This window comes from Gopherus evgoodei, chromosome 17 (genome assembly GCF_007399415.2).
Source record: "Gopherus evgoodei ecotype Sinaloan lineage chromosome 17, rGopEvg1_v1.p, whole genome shotgun sequence".
NCBI classification, from domain to species: Eukaryota; Metazoa; Chordata; order Testudines; family Testudinidae; genus Gopherus; species Gopherus evgoodei.
The window spans coordinates 24,184,010-24,198,093 of NC_044338.1; positions in this window are offsets into that span (position 1 = coordinate 24,184,010).

A 14,084-nucleotide genomic window follows, 5' to 3' on the forward strand; every position below is an offset into this window, starting at 1 on the left:
ATGACCCAGTTCAGCCCCTTCTGCACAGGCCAGATAAACTCTACCACTGAGCTGACACCAGGGGTCCTTAGACAAGGATGACATCCCTGGCCACAGGTCTTGTGAGCATGTTCACTAGAGTTGGGGGTTATGAGGTAACCAGCCCCCTAGGGGGCGGGGGCGATTTTCCTCCCAATCCCAGTGCTTGGCTCATGCCCTGAGTCAGAGAGTCCAGGTCCCTTCCTAGCTCTTCTCTGGGTTTGAGTATTTACTGTTGTAAGTGGATAGGCTTGTTCTCCGTAGAACTCTCCAATCTCTTCTCGAACCCTGCTGTGCTCTTGGCCTCAGTGAGATCTTGTGGCAGTGAGTTCCTCAGGTCAACTGTATCTGAAAAGGGTATTTCCCTGTATCTGTTCTGAATTTGCCACCTTTCAGTGTCAGTGACCGTCCCCTGCCTGTTTTAGGGGGTGCTGTCCCAGCAGCTCTCTGAGGGATGCACACAGCCAGAGTTCTGTATCCTTGCATTGCTGGAGCAAGAGGCAAAGTTCAGGGCAGAGGGTCAGCCCCTAGCAGGATGTGAGGGAAGGAGGCAGGTAGATCTGTTAAGGAGAGTGTATAGACTGGAACAGAGTCCAAGAGCTGGAGCGATTCCTCAGAGCCCAGCCCTGTCCCAGCCAGCCATATGCCAGAGGGATGTGCTCGAGGTCTCTCCAGCTGCCAGATCTAGGGGTTGGAGAGAGGCAACAAGGTATAGGGAGTGCAAGCACTGCAGGGACTGGGGAGTTTGGTCTCTGTGGTGGTCTGCACAGTGGGAATCTGCTTCTCTCTGGGGGACTAGAGTTAAACTGAGCCCTGTGGGGAGGCTTTGGGTTGCTCTGAAAGTGGAGCCTGGTCGGGTGTGATCCTGCATTCATTTCAGTGGAGCTCCGTCCATCCATCCACGCTGCTCCCTGGGGGCCAGGCTAAGCAGCTGCTGCCAGCTGGTGTGCAGCCAAGACCACGGGGAGGGGGAGCCCAGGGAGCACGGCAGTCAGGGAGAACAATCCTGCCCTAGGATCTTAGTCAGCTTTGCCCTCCCCACTGCCTGTGACTTTCTGGGACAGCTCCTTGGTGTGCGGTCGGGGTCCTGGCGGTGAGGGCTGGGCCGAGCTCTGTTCCAAATCCAGCCCCGGTCCAGCTTCACCAGCAATGCTCCAAGAAACATCCTGCACTAAACTGCAGGTGTCCCTTCCCCCAAGCCCCACTACTTCCACTGCATGCAGGCACGAGGCAGGCAAACCCAGGGTGTCCAGGACAGGTGCCCCCAAAAGATCCAGGCTGGGCCAGGCAGGCTGTGTACCTGGGGGGGAGAGGGGGTGGAAGAACCCACAATGCCAGGGAAGGCGAGGTGTGCTGCACCCCTGGAGGTGCCAGCACACCCTGCCAGGCAGGCAGATCACCTGCAAGTGTGGGGCGCACTAGGGTGATGGGGGCTGAGAGCTGGGGCTGGGGTCTACCACAGGCAGTGTCTGCTCCTGGCTGGGTGGGAAGCTGGCATCACAGGCAGCAGGTTAATAGGGAACGGCATTAACAGGAGTGTCGCTCCAGGGGGTTCCTGCCTACGTGAGACGATCCAGCCCTGCAGCCTGCATGCACGTCCAGCCACGCATGGCCAGCTCTGGGAAGCTTATAGATTTTGGCCAGGCACCTCCAGGGGTCAGGAGAAGGCTCAGCCAGGAGCTGCGTGGACTTGGGGTCCTCATAGGGCCCAGCATGCGGGATCCAGGGCAGTAGGGGGCATTCTCTGATGACAAAGCTGCCATGGGGTTGGGCTGCTAGGAACAGGTGTGGATGGGAATGCCCTTTGGCAGAGAGTTGAGAGAAGGGACAGGGCGAGCCTGGCACAGCAGGCTGGGGGCAAAGGAGTGCTAGCTGGACCCTCCTCAGCTCGAGGGATTAGCTGCCCCACCGTGACCCCCCCCATGTGCTCCCTGGCCCCTGTACAGAGCAGCCCTTTCTGAGGCACTGCTATGCTTCCCCATCAGTGCCCTGTGCCCTTGGGGCAGAGCCCCACCCTCCCCCTGGTCTCTTCGCATGGCTGCCCCGGCCCGCCGTGGTCAGAAGCAGCCCCCGCTGCAGCATGGGCTCAGCATCAGATGCACATGTGGGGCGGGGGGCAGGGCAAGATCCCCCTCTTGAGCATTGAATGAAGGGCTGTACTTCTTGGAGCTACGCCGACTAACCGGCATAGTGTGGGCACCAGGCAGCGAAGGTGCTTACTCTAGACCCACCCAGTCCTGCCACACTGGGCCCTCCATTGACCCTAGCACTGCCCCCAGCAACACCCCCTGCCCACATGCAGAAAGTGGACCAGGGTCAAGGCTGGATCTCCAGATGGGCCTACTGGGCCTGGGGCTCCTCACTGGGGAGCGTACGTATTTCATCAGCCATTGGCTAGTTGGCGGGGCCCTCCAAAGGTGCTGTGCTCTGGCCATCACTGCTAGAGCAGGCCACACTGGTCCCAGGTTAGCCCGTGATGGAACACTCCTTGGCCCCTCCCTTAAGTGCGGTTTGACCTGTGTTTAATCAGAGCAGGAAAGCGTACGTACAGGGCCATCCCAAGCCATTTTGGTGCCCTATGCAGCCCCCCTATGGGGGGATGGGGAGGGGCTGTGTGGGGCTAGCCCCAGGCCTCCACCAGGGGGGCAGGAGTAGACTTGGGGAGGCAGGGGGGAACGATCCTCCAGCATGACCCGGTGGAATGGAGTGGGTTGGGGCAGGTCGCTCCACTTCCTGCCACCCAGTGATTGCAGGTGTCACAGAGTCCCCAGGCCATGCTCTGGAACTGCTCCCCACAAAGCCAGTCAGGACTTTGGGGAGCCTCCTCTCCCTTGGAGCAGACTGTCTTTAGGGCAAGAAGCTCACACGGCTTCACCTCCTGGGTCTGACTTTGGAGCATTCAGCATGTGCCCCTCCGTGCGCTTCTCACAGCGAGACCGCCCAGGCGGGGTCCTGGGGAAGCCAGAGGGTCCTGCACCCCACACTTTGCAGTCAGACGTGACTCTCAGCCAGCCAGTAAGACAGAGGTTTATTCAGATGACAGGAACACAGTCCAAAACAGGTCTTGCCAGTACAGATAACAGGACCCCCCCCTTTAGTTAGGTCCATCTGGGGCCCCAGGGAGGCCACCACCCTGCTGGGAGGCCAGAGCCTCCTCGGGGCTCCCCTCCATTTCCCAGCCAGCTTGAAAAAACTCCCAAACCCCCTCCATCCCCTCCTCCTCCGGCTGTGTCTTTTTCCCAGGCCAGGAGGTCTGATCTCTCTGTCTCCAACACCTTTAGCATCCCCTTGCGGGGGGGAAGGGCCTGGCCATTAGTTGCCAGCAGACAGAGGGTCGGCCAGGAACTGAGGCCCCCACGCAGTATTCAGAGGGAACATTAAAACCAGTCCCACTTCCTCACAGCAGGGCAGACCCGACTCACGTGACAGGTCGCGCCCGACCCCTGCGGCAGTCCTGGGGCCAGGGGGAAGAGGCGGAGCAGGGGCTGGAGCAGCCCCCCGCCTGTGGATGATTTTACCAGGGTGGGGGCACTTGGGAGGTTCTGTGGCCAGAGGCCCAAGAGCTCGGAGTCCAGCCCTTCCTGGAGTTACTAGCCCTGACTGGGCCGGGCTCTCTGTGGGCACTAGGATCTGCCACCCTTCCCTCCTCGGCCCTCCTGCCTGCTGCCCCAGCTTAGTGACCCCATCTCCAGGACTTAGGTGCCCGTCCAGCCCGGTTTGGCTGGGGGACGCCCCTTTTTAAGCCCCTCCAGGACATCCCAACTGTTTTGGCAAAACTGACAAATGCAAAGAACATTTTGGGGTAGGAGGGAGCAGCAACAGGCACTGGGTGCCAGGGTTGGCTGGGGGTGTCAACCCCAACCCCAGGCAGCAGGGCTTGGCAGTGACAATCCCAGGCAGCTCAGGCCAGCCAGGCCTGGGGAGAGGGGGAGCCCCACAGATACAATGTCCCCTTTTCACTTTGGGAAATATAGTCACACTACCAGGAGTGCTGCTGCCCTGGGCTGTGTCTGTTGCTGAGATGGGGCTGTTTGGAACCCAGCACACAGGTGCAGTGCCCTGCCTGCTGCAAAGTGTGTGTGTGGGGGGGGGGGCGTTCCCAGGGACTCCTTGCAGTATCGATAAGCCAGCATGCTGCAGCTCCTGTCCCCTGCAGACCCAGTATAGGAGGGGGAGGACATGGAAACTCCCTTCCTCATTCCTCTGGGGTCACAGCAAGGTCACCACATGAGGAACAGTAGCTGTCAGCATAAAGCAAACCCACACTCTACTCCTACCCTGACTGCCCACTCCGTGAAGGGCTGAGCTAGGGGAAATGTGTTGGAACCAGAACAGCCCTTTGCTCTCCAAGTCATCCCATAATAATCCTCTGCCCCTCTACCACATCCTCTGGGAGCTCAAAGCCCCTTCCCAGGAACAACCCTTGGGACACAGGCAGCTAGTGCTAGCTGCATGTTACAGATGGGGAAACTGAGGCACAGAGCCTAAGGCACCCAGCTGTCACACTGTCAGACCCTGAGCTGGGGTCCTGCACTCACCGGCAGCGGTAAGTTGAGCGACCTGGCCCCAGCCTGTTCTGCTCCCCTGGTGAGTGCTGGGGAGTGGATCCCCCTTCCCCCCCAAGCCCCAAGGCTGCGAGCTGGGGGAGTAGACTGGAGCAGGCTGGATCACTCCAATTCCCGCTGGCACATGAGTAGGGCTGGGATTTTCAGAGCTGCGGACCCACCAGCTTGCGCTGATACCAGTGGGGAGGTGTCTCTGCTAAGCACTTCCAGGAGGTGCTGCTGAGTTGGGAAGTGGCCAGGACAGACAGCTGGTGGAGCACAAGCTGGCGCTGCAGTAAGAAACTTGCGGAGTGGCTGGCCCCAGTTCCTCCAGGAGTTCAGCCCCCCCTTGGCTTTCAGCAGGATTCCTGCCAGTGGCAGCATGACAACTGCCACAGTCAAGCCCAGAACTGCCAGCTGGAGAGGCAGAGGGTGGGACACCCCCTTGCTGGATTAGCTCTGGGGCTTTGGGGCTTTGTGGCCATTTTCTCTCCCTCTCCCTCTTCCAATCCCTTCCCAGCGCCTTGTAGCAACAGATGTGTAAGAAGCCCAACTGCCCATGATACGGCCAAGTGCTGGCTGGGTGCCCCAGCCCCACCTCTCAACCTTGCAGCATAACACACGCTCCCCTGAAGTGAGGGGCCATGGGGAACACGGCTCCCCCACAGAGCACTCAAGAGAAAGGAGCACAGCAAGGAAGCCTGCTGCATGACTGAGTAGGACTGAATCCAGGTCTAACGGGTCTTCCCCCCATGCCAGGGTTGCTTGCCCCCTGAACCAGCAGCTAACAGCTCAGCTGCTGGAAGGAACCGAAGCAGGCATCTCCACCTGTTTTACACACAGCAGGCTCCAGCAGGAGGGATAAGGGCTCCGTCTGCAGGACAACTGAGGAACAGCAGTTCTACTCCGAAACCATTTGTGGTTATACCGGATCCGGCGTTGGATCAGCCCGTGCTGTACATAAGGTTGGTATCCCACCTTCTGCAGACTGGACCAGACTTGCACTATGGAACAGGCCTGCCTCGTGCAGTCCCCTGCCTCCTGGCAGAACAATGATGCACATAATCCTACACCTCACTCTTGCCACACTGGATTAGATGATTGGGGCATGTGTGGAAAGAGGTGTCCCGGTTACAGATATAGCTGCGGCCCTGCTCTCGTTGCTGAGAGCATCCCTTCAGGTGACAGGCCCTGCTCCTCCACCTCTTTCAGGTGAGAATCCCGTGATTCTCCCACTCTCAGACAAGGGCCTCAGGGCACAGCTCCCTGTGTGCCAACCTTGATCGCTGGGTTTGCATCCTGCCCGTCTTTCCTTCAAGGAGCTGCAAGCAGTGATGAATGCAAAGCTCCACACCGCTCCTTCTGAACAACATAGTATTTAATCTGAACACCAAAACAAAGCAGAACAAGGGCTGAAAGTTTCAACACACTAACAGTTCTGCACCCATATCTGTGTTACCTACAGGCTTAGACAGGCCTAAGCTTATCCCAGAAATCTCTGCTTCAGAGGGCTGGGGTTCCATCTGCTCCCCGGCAATCCCTGCCTCCCGCTTTCTGTTTTTCAGGGCTGTCCTTTTATTCACCCCAATGTTCTTGGTTCCGGTTTTCCCCACCCGGATACCCCCTGCTGCAATCATGGGCCAGACAAACTCAGCGCAGCTGGAGATGCACCCGCACTGTCCTTCAAATATTGGTGAATGGGGCTGGCTGCGCTATTCTCCACTCTCCTGTGTACGTGCAGTCAGCTCCTGCTGGAATCAACCCCTTGGAATCACAGTGCAAACAAAACACTCAGAGAGAGAGAGAGAGAGAGAGAGAGCGAATTCTCTTCTATCCAGGTTCTTATCCTGCGCTCAGCACCGTCGCACCTCAGCGCCTTCCAGTCTTGCATTAAGTAATGTGACTAACATCTGGCACGTGCTGGTCTCTCATCGCCTCCCCACGTGGAGACGTGAAGTGTCGTGTTTGGTGGGGGGGGGTTAACATACATGTTGCTATATGTTCATGTTAGAGAAAACAAGACAAAGACATGCACCTTGCACTTAGAGTAGAAGGTAGGGGGTCCATAGTTCCTGAGGGAGTTCATGCCATAGAACATGTAGTATCCACAAATTATTACAAGCACCTCCTATGTCCATCAGAGGAAGGCCTTGCAGTTAAAGCCAAAATACAGGACTCAGGAAATCTACATTCTATTCCTGGCTCCATAAGATCTCTGTGTTAGTCCTATCACTTTGCTATGCCTCAGTTTCCCCATATGTATAATGAAGATATTTACCCACCAGTGGTAAGATGTCACAGTAGCATTTTATTTGTCTGGAGACGAGGAGCTGGGCAGGCTGTGGCCATCAAGTAGAAGACGACCCAGAGGAATTCCACACACCTAGATGTTTCCAGTCAATACCAGGTTCTCAGCATGAAAACTGTGGAAGATACCTCTCAAGACCTAGCTGGTCCAAGAGAGTTGTCAAGGTTCCTTCCCCACTCTGAACTTTACGGTACCGACGTGGCGACCTGCATGGACACTTCTACGCTTAATTACTAGCTTAGATCTGGTACACTGCCACCATCCAGAATTCCAGTGTCTGGAGCACTCTCTGTCCCCCCAAAACTTTCCCCTCCCTGGATTGCCTTGAGGGACTTCACCAATTCCCTGGTGAACACAGATCCAAATCCCTTGGATCTTAAAACAAGGAAAAAAATCATCAGGTTCTTAAAAAGAAAGGTTTTAATTAAAGAAAGAAAAGTAAAAATCTCTGTAAAATCAGGATGGAAAATACTTTACAGGGTAATCAGATTCATATAGCCCAGAGGAACTCCCTCTAGCCTTAGGTTCAAAGTTTCAGCAAACAGAGGTAAAATCCTCTCAGCAAAAAAGGAACATTTACAAGTTGAGCAAACAAAAATAAGACTAACACGCCTTGCCTGGCTATTACTTACAAGTCTGAAACATGAGAGACTGATTCAGAAAGATTTGGAGAGCTTGGATTGACATCTGGTCCCTCTTAGTCCCAAGAGTGAACAACCCCCAAAACAAAGAGCACAAACAAAGACTTCCTTCCACCAAGATTTGAAAGTATCTTGTCCTCTTATCGGTCCTCTGGTCAGGTGTCAGCCAGGTTTACTAAGCTTCTTAACCCTTTACAGGTAAGAGAGGCATTAACCCTTAACTATCTGTTTATGACAGGAGTGGAGAGATCCATCGGGTACACCTGAGGATGGCAGCTTTGCCACCCTGTAGGAAAAAGCAAGCTTGCCCACACAGAGTTTTCAAACCATCCAGGAAAGAGAAGACAAAGGTTTCTTGTTGGAGATTCAGTACTCAGAAGAATTAAAAGAAGATTCTGCAAGGAACAGGCAGACAACAGGTGGCGTGCTATCTTTCTGAAGCCAAGATCTGAGACATCACTCTAAGGGTATGTCTACACTAGGAAATTAGGTCAAATTTATAGAAGTTGTTCTTTCAGAAATCGTTTTTGTACAGTCAATTGCGTGTGTCCCCACAAAAAATGCTCTAAGTGCATTAATTCAGCGGACTGCGTGCACAGTACCGAGGCTAGCGTCGACTTCTGGAGCATTGCACTGTGAGTAGCTGTGGATAGCTATCCCACAGTTCCCGCAGTCCCCGCTGCCCATTAGAATTCTGAGTTGAGATCCCACTGCCTGATGGGGCAAAAACAGTGTTGCAGGTGGTTCTGGGTAAATGTCGTCAGGCCCCTGTCTCGCTCACTCCCTCTGTGAAAGCAATGGCAGACAATCATTCCGTGCCTTTTTTCCTGGGTTACCTGTGCAGACGCCGTACCAGGGCAAGCACGGAGCCTGCACAGCTGACCATCACCGTACGTCTCCTAGGTGCTCGCAGACATGGGACTGCATTGCTATACAGCAGCAACTCATTGCCTTTGGATAGCAGATAGTGTGTTACAATGGGTAACCATCATCATTGTACTTTTATAGGTGTTCTTTTAGCTGACCTCAGTGAGGTCAGTCAGGGGCACCTGGGCAGACATGGGAGTGACTCAGCCAGGTCATTCCCCTCTCTGCTAAGCATGCAGGAGATGACAATAGCTAGCAGTCCTACTATGCTGTCTTCTGGTAAACAGCCAGGAAATGATGACAGCTAGCAGTGGTAATGCACCATCTGCTGCTAGCCTAAAGATGTAAAAGTTAGATGAGTGGATCAAAACAAGAAATAGACCTGATTGTTTTGTATTCATTTGCTTCCTTCCTCTGTGAAATCAACAGCTTGCTAAATCCAGGGTTTTGAGTTCAATCCTTGAGGGGGCCATTCTGTGTGACAGTTGTTTGTGTTTCTCCTTGATGCAAAGCCACCCCCTTTGTGGATTTTAATTCCCTGTAAGCCATGTCGTCAGTCGCCCCTTCCTCCATCAGAGCAGATAATCGTTTCGCGCCTTTTTTCAGCCCAGACGACACAGCACTGAGATCATGGAGCCTGCTCAGATCACCGCGGCAAATTATGAGCACTGTGAATACCACGCGCAGTATTCTGGAGTATATGCAGAACCAGAATCTGCCAAAGGAAAACCAGGTGAGGAGGCAATGTCAGCGCAGTGATGAGAACTTTTAAACACGGACAGAGACTTCTCGCAAAGTACGGGCCCCGGCAATGTGCACATCATGGTGTTAATGGGGCAGGTTCATGCTGTGAAACGCTTATTCTGGGCCAAGGAAACAAGCACATGGTGGGACTGCATAGTATTGCAAGTCTGGGACGATTCCCAGTGGCTGCGAAACTGTTGCATGCCTAAGGGCACTTTCATGGAACTTTGTGACTGGCTTTCCCTTGCCCTGAAGCGCAAGAATACCAAGATTCAATACCAAGAATACCAAGAGAAGAGGGAGAAAACACCTAATTTTTCTGTGTTGTGATTCAAGGAGTTTGAATCATGGGGTTCTCCTAGTGTACCCAGGGCGGGAAAGATCTGGGAGAAAGAAAGGAGGGGGAAGGGAAATGGTTTATTCCCCTTTGCTGTAAGACTCAAGGAATTTGGGTTTTGGGGTCCCCAGGGAAAGTTTTGGAGGGGACCAGAGTGCCCCAAAACACTATATTTTTGGGTGGTGGCAGCTTATCAGATCTAAGCTGGTAATTAAGCTTAGAGGAATTCATGCTAGTACCCCATCTTTTGGACTCTAAGGTTCAGATTGGGGAATTATACTATGACAGAGGGGCAAAGATTCCTACACATAAGCAAAAGATCCCCATGGTCAGCCCTAAAAAGCACAGAGATGATTACTACAGAAGCTCATATTACCTTTTTTAATCTACGACTGTAACTCATGTGTGTTTCCTGTTTTAACCTGGTAAATAACGCCATTTCTTTTCTTAGTTAATAAATCTTAATTAATTACAGGATTGGCCACAGGCATGGTCTTTGGTTTGAGACTGGAGTACAGCTGAGCTGGGGTAAGTGACTGATTCTTTGGGACTGGGAGTAACATGAATATTGTTGATATTATTAGTGTAAAATGACCCTCTATCACCTAATCCAGCCTGCCTGGGTGACAAGACAGACTGGAATGCCCATGGGGACAGTCTCTGGCTCCATGGTAAGACTGTAATAGTGCTTTAGGAGTTCAGACTTGTTACTGGGTTGCTGAAATCTAAATATAGAATGTATCACCAGTTCAGGTGTCTGCCCTGCTTTCTGACCGTCTGCCCTGAGTGAGGTTGGCACTCGGTGAGCCACTCTACATGGCATGACAGGGATATCCGATAGATAACAAGGAACTTGGAACCATATTGAAAAAGACTGTTCAAAGAGACCTTCCCTAAGATCATTCCTTCCTACAAGTGGACAAGGATAGAAGGCAGAAAACTTTGGAAGTGAACTGCTGGCTAGGTTAGTGATGTAGGGTGGAAGGCTTTGATTTTGTGGAACACTGGTCCACCTTCTAAGAGGAGAGGAGGCCTTCATTGCTGTAGAAGCTGAACCAGCCTTCTTAGGGACAAGCTGGTTAGCTAGGAGGGCATTAAACTAGGAGCAAAAAGAGGTAAGAAATGGGCAATCATTTAGCACAAAGTTGAGATGTAGAGAAAAAAAACTTAATTAAGGAACCAAAGAACACGCAGAGAAAAAATGAATTGCCTATATGACAATGCTAACAAACAAAGGGAATTCAAAGTGCTCTTTAAAAAGCAACAAAGAGTCCAGTGCACCTTATAGACTAATAGATGTATTGGAGCATGAGCTTTCGTGGGTGAATACCCACTTCGTCAGACACACGTCACGAAAGCTTATGCTCCAATATGTCTGTCAGGCCTGGTCTACACTACGATTTTAGGTCAAATTTAGCAGCGTTACCTCGATTTAAGCTTGGACCCGTCAACATGAGGAAGCCCTTTTTTTCCGACCTAAAGGGCTCTTTAAATCGATTTCTTTACTCCACCTCTCACGAGGGGATTAGTGCTGAAATCGGCCTTTCTGGGTTAAATTTGGGGTAGCGTGGACACAATTTGATGGTATTGGCATCTGGGGGGCTATCCCACAGTGCTCCATTGTGACCGCTCTGGACAGCGCTCTCAACTCAGATGCACTGGCCAGGTAGATAGGAAAAGCCCTGCGAACTTTAGAATTTCATTTCCTGTTTGGCCAGCGTGGTGAGCTGATCAGCACGGGTGACCATGCAGAGCTCATCCGCATGATGTGCACATTGCCAGGGCACATTGCCTGGCCTGTATTTTGTAAGAAGTCTGAGTCCATGTCTATATGTCCTCATCACTCATTACCATGCTGCCGTCGCCTCCTAATCTGGTTTTGCTTTTGCAGCTTCTGGTTCTGCGCTGAAAAAAAGTGTGAAATGATTGTCTGCTGTTGCTCTGACGGAGAGAGGGGCGACTGACGACATGGCTTACAGGGAATTAAAATCAACGAAAGGGATGGCTTTGCATCAAGGAGAAACGCAAACAACGATCACACAGAATGGCCCCCTGAAGGATCAAACTCAAAATCCTGGGTTTAGCAGGCCATTGATTTCCCAGAACAAATCAGGTCAATTTCTTGTTTTTATCCACTCCATCTACCTTTTACATCTTAGACTGGCAGCAGACGGTGTAATAGGACTGCTAGCCATCGTCATCTCCTGGGTGCTCGGCAGAAAATGGGAATGACCTGGCTGAGTCACTCCCATCTCTGCCCAGGCACCCCTGACCGACCTCACCGAAGTCGGCTAAAAGAGCACCCGAGTACCAATTTTAATGCACCACCTTCTGCCAAAAGGCAATGAGCTGCTGCTGTGTAGCAACGCAGTCCCACGTCTGCCAGCACCCAGGGGACGTACTGTGACGGTGAGCTGCGTGGGCTCCATGCTTGCCGGGGTATGGTGTCTGCTCAAGTAACCCAGGAAAAGAGGCGCAAAACCATTGTCTGCCGTTGCTTTAACAGAGGGAGTGAGGGAGAGGAGGGTCTGACTACACGTACCCAGAACCACCCGTGACACTGTTTTCGCCCCATCAGGTATTAGGATCTCAACCCAGAATTCCAATGGGCAGCAGAGACTGCAGGAACTGTGGGATAGCTACCCACAATTCAATGCTCCAGAAGTCAACGCTAGCCTCGGTACTGTGGACGCAATCCACCGACTTAATGCAACTTAAGAGCATTTTGTGTGGGGACACACACAATTGACTGTATAGAAACAATGTCTAAAAAACGACTTCTATAAATTCAACCTAATTTCATGGTATAGACATACCCTTAGTGTATAAAGGGCCACAGATCTCTCTGCTGCTTTTTAGAGATCCAGGCTAACACGGCCACCCCTCTGATACTTGACACAGTGCTCTTTAAGAGCATAAACTCAATCCAATTGGTATTACTAAAGTCTGGTGGGATGGCCTGACTGGAATGTTAAAATCAATTATTATAACCTATGTAGGAAGGATTGAGTGGGCAAAAAGAGTGAGTGGGTGGGGAAGAGGCACTCTGTCCAAAATGGCGTTATCTGTTTAAGAGCCACTGGTAACTCAGAAGGAAGTGATCTTGAATGCTTATGTGTTAGGATTCAAGATTTGTAAAGTACATGAAGAGGTACTAGCTCAGAGGTGGGCAAACTATGGCCCATGGGCCACATCCGGCCCGTGGGACCATCCTGCCCGGAGCCTGAACTCCCAGCCAGAAAGGCTAGCCCCTGGGCCCTCCCCCCCACTGTCCCCCCTCCCCTGCAGCCACGCCACCGTGGCTCTGGGCAGCGCTCTGCATAATGGGGTTGCACATTCCTGCCGAGCTGAGCAGCAGCATGTCTGGCTCCTGCCAGGCAGTGCAGCTGCCGGACACGCTGTTCTGAGCAGCATGGTAAGGGGGCCAGAGGGCAGTCAGGGGACAGAGAGTAGGGGGTAGTTGGATGGGGCAGAGGTTCTGGGGGGTGGTTGGGGGGGTTGGATATGTGTGGCAGTCACAGGGGGGCCTGTCGGGGCGGGGGTGTGGATTGGGTTTAGGGGACGGGGAACAGGCGGGGGTTGGATAGGCATGGGGTCCTGGGGGGCCTGTCAAGAGGTGGGGGTGTGGCTAGAGGTCAGAGCAGTCAGGGGACTAGGAGCAGGGGGGTTGGATAGAGGGTGGGGTCCCAGGGGCGAGGGTTCCCAGGAGGGGGAAGTCGGGGGACAAGGAGCGTGGGGGGGGATGGGTCAGAGTTCTGAGTGGGGCGGTCAGGTGGCAGGAAGTGGAAGGGGGATGGATAGGGACAGGGGGCCAGGCTGTTTGGGGAGGCATGGCCTTCCCCTACCTGGCCCTCCATAGAGTTTTGCAATGTGGCCATCGGACCAAAAAGTTTGTCTGCTACAGACACTAAATCACACGAGAACGGGATTTACACACCTATCTGTAATAGGTAGGGGGAAAAAAGCCATTTGATCCTGAGGGATTTCAAACTGAGTGCTATATACTGGAGGGCTCATGCTGCTAATACTTGGAACACATCCTTGGCATTTCTAAACATTAGAGATGACAATTTCCTAACAAACTGTCGCATCCAACACAAAGGAATTCTATATTAGATCTCGTCCTTCCAGATGCAGAACTGATCACAGCACTAAAAATTAATGGTAGCTTAAGTACAAGTGATCATGACTTGATCACATTTGTAATGTGCAAACAAAAAGAGTCCAGATATGTAATATATATACTTGGTGCTTTAAAACAGGGCTTTGGAGCTGTGCTCCGGCTCCGCTCCAGCTAAAAACCTGCAGCCCCACTGCTCCGGAGCTGCTCTGCTCCAAAGCCCTACTTTAAAAGGGCTGATTTCACAAAGCCAAATCAGCTGGGAGGAGGAAGGTTTTAAAGTATATTAAGAACAAAAAAATCCCAACAATGGTATTGATCCATTACTACATGGAAATAGAATTATCAGCAATGATGCAGAAAAAGCAGAAGCGTTAACTAAATATTTCCATTCAGCATTTGAGAAAGACACAGATGTAGTCTCATTATACGATAAAACTCGACCTTCCACTAGTATCGCAGGAGGATGTTCAACAGCAACTACTAAAGTTAGACATTTCTACAT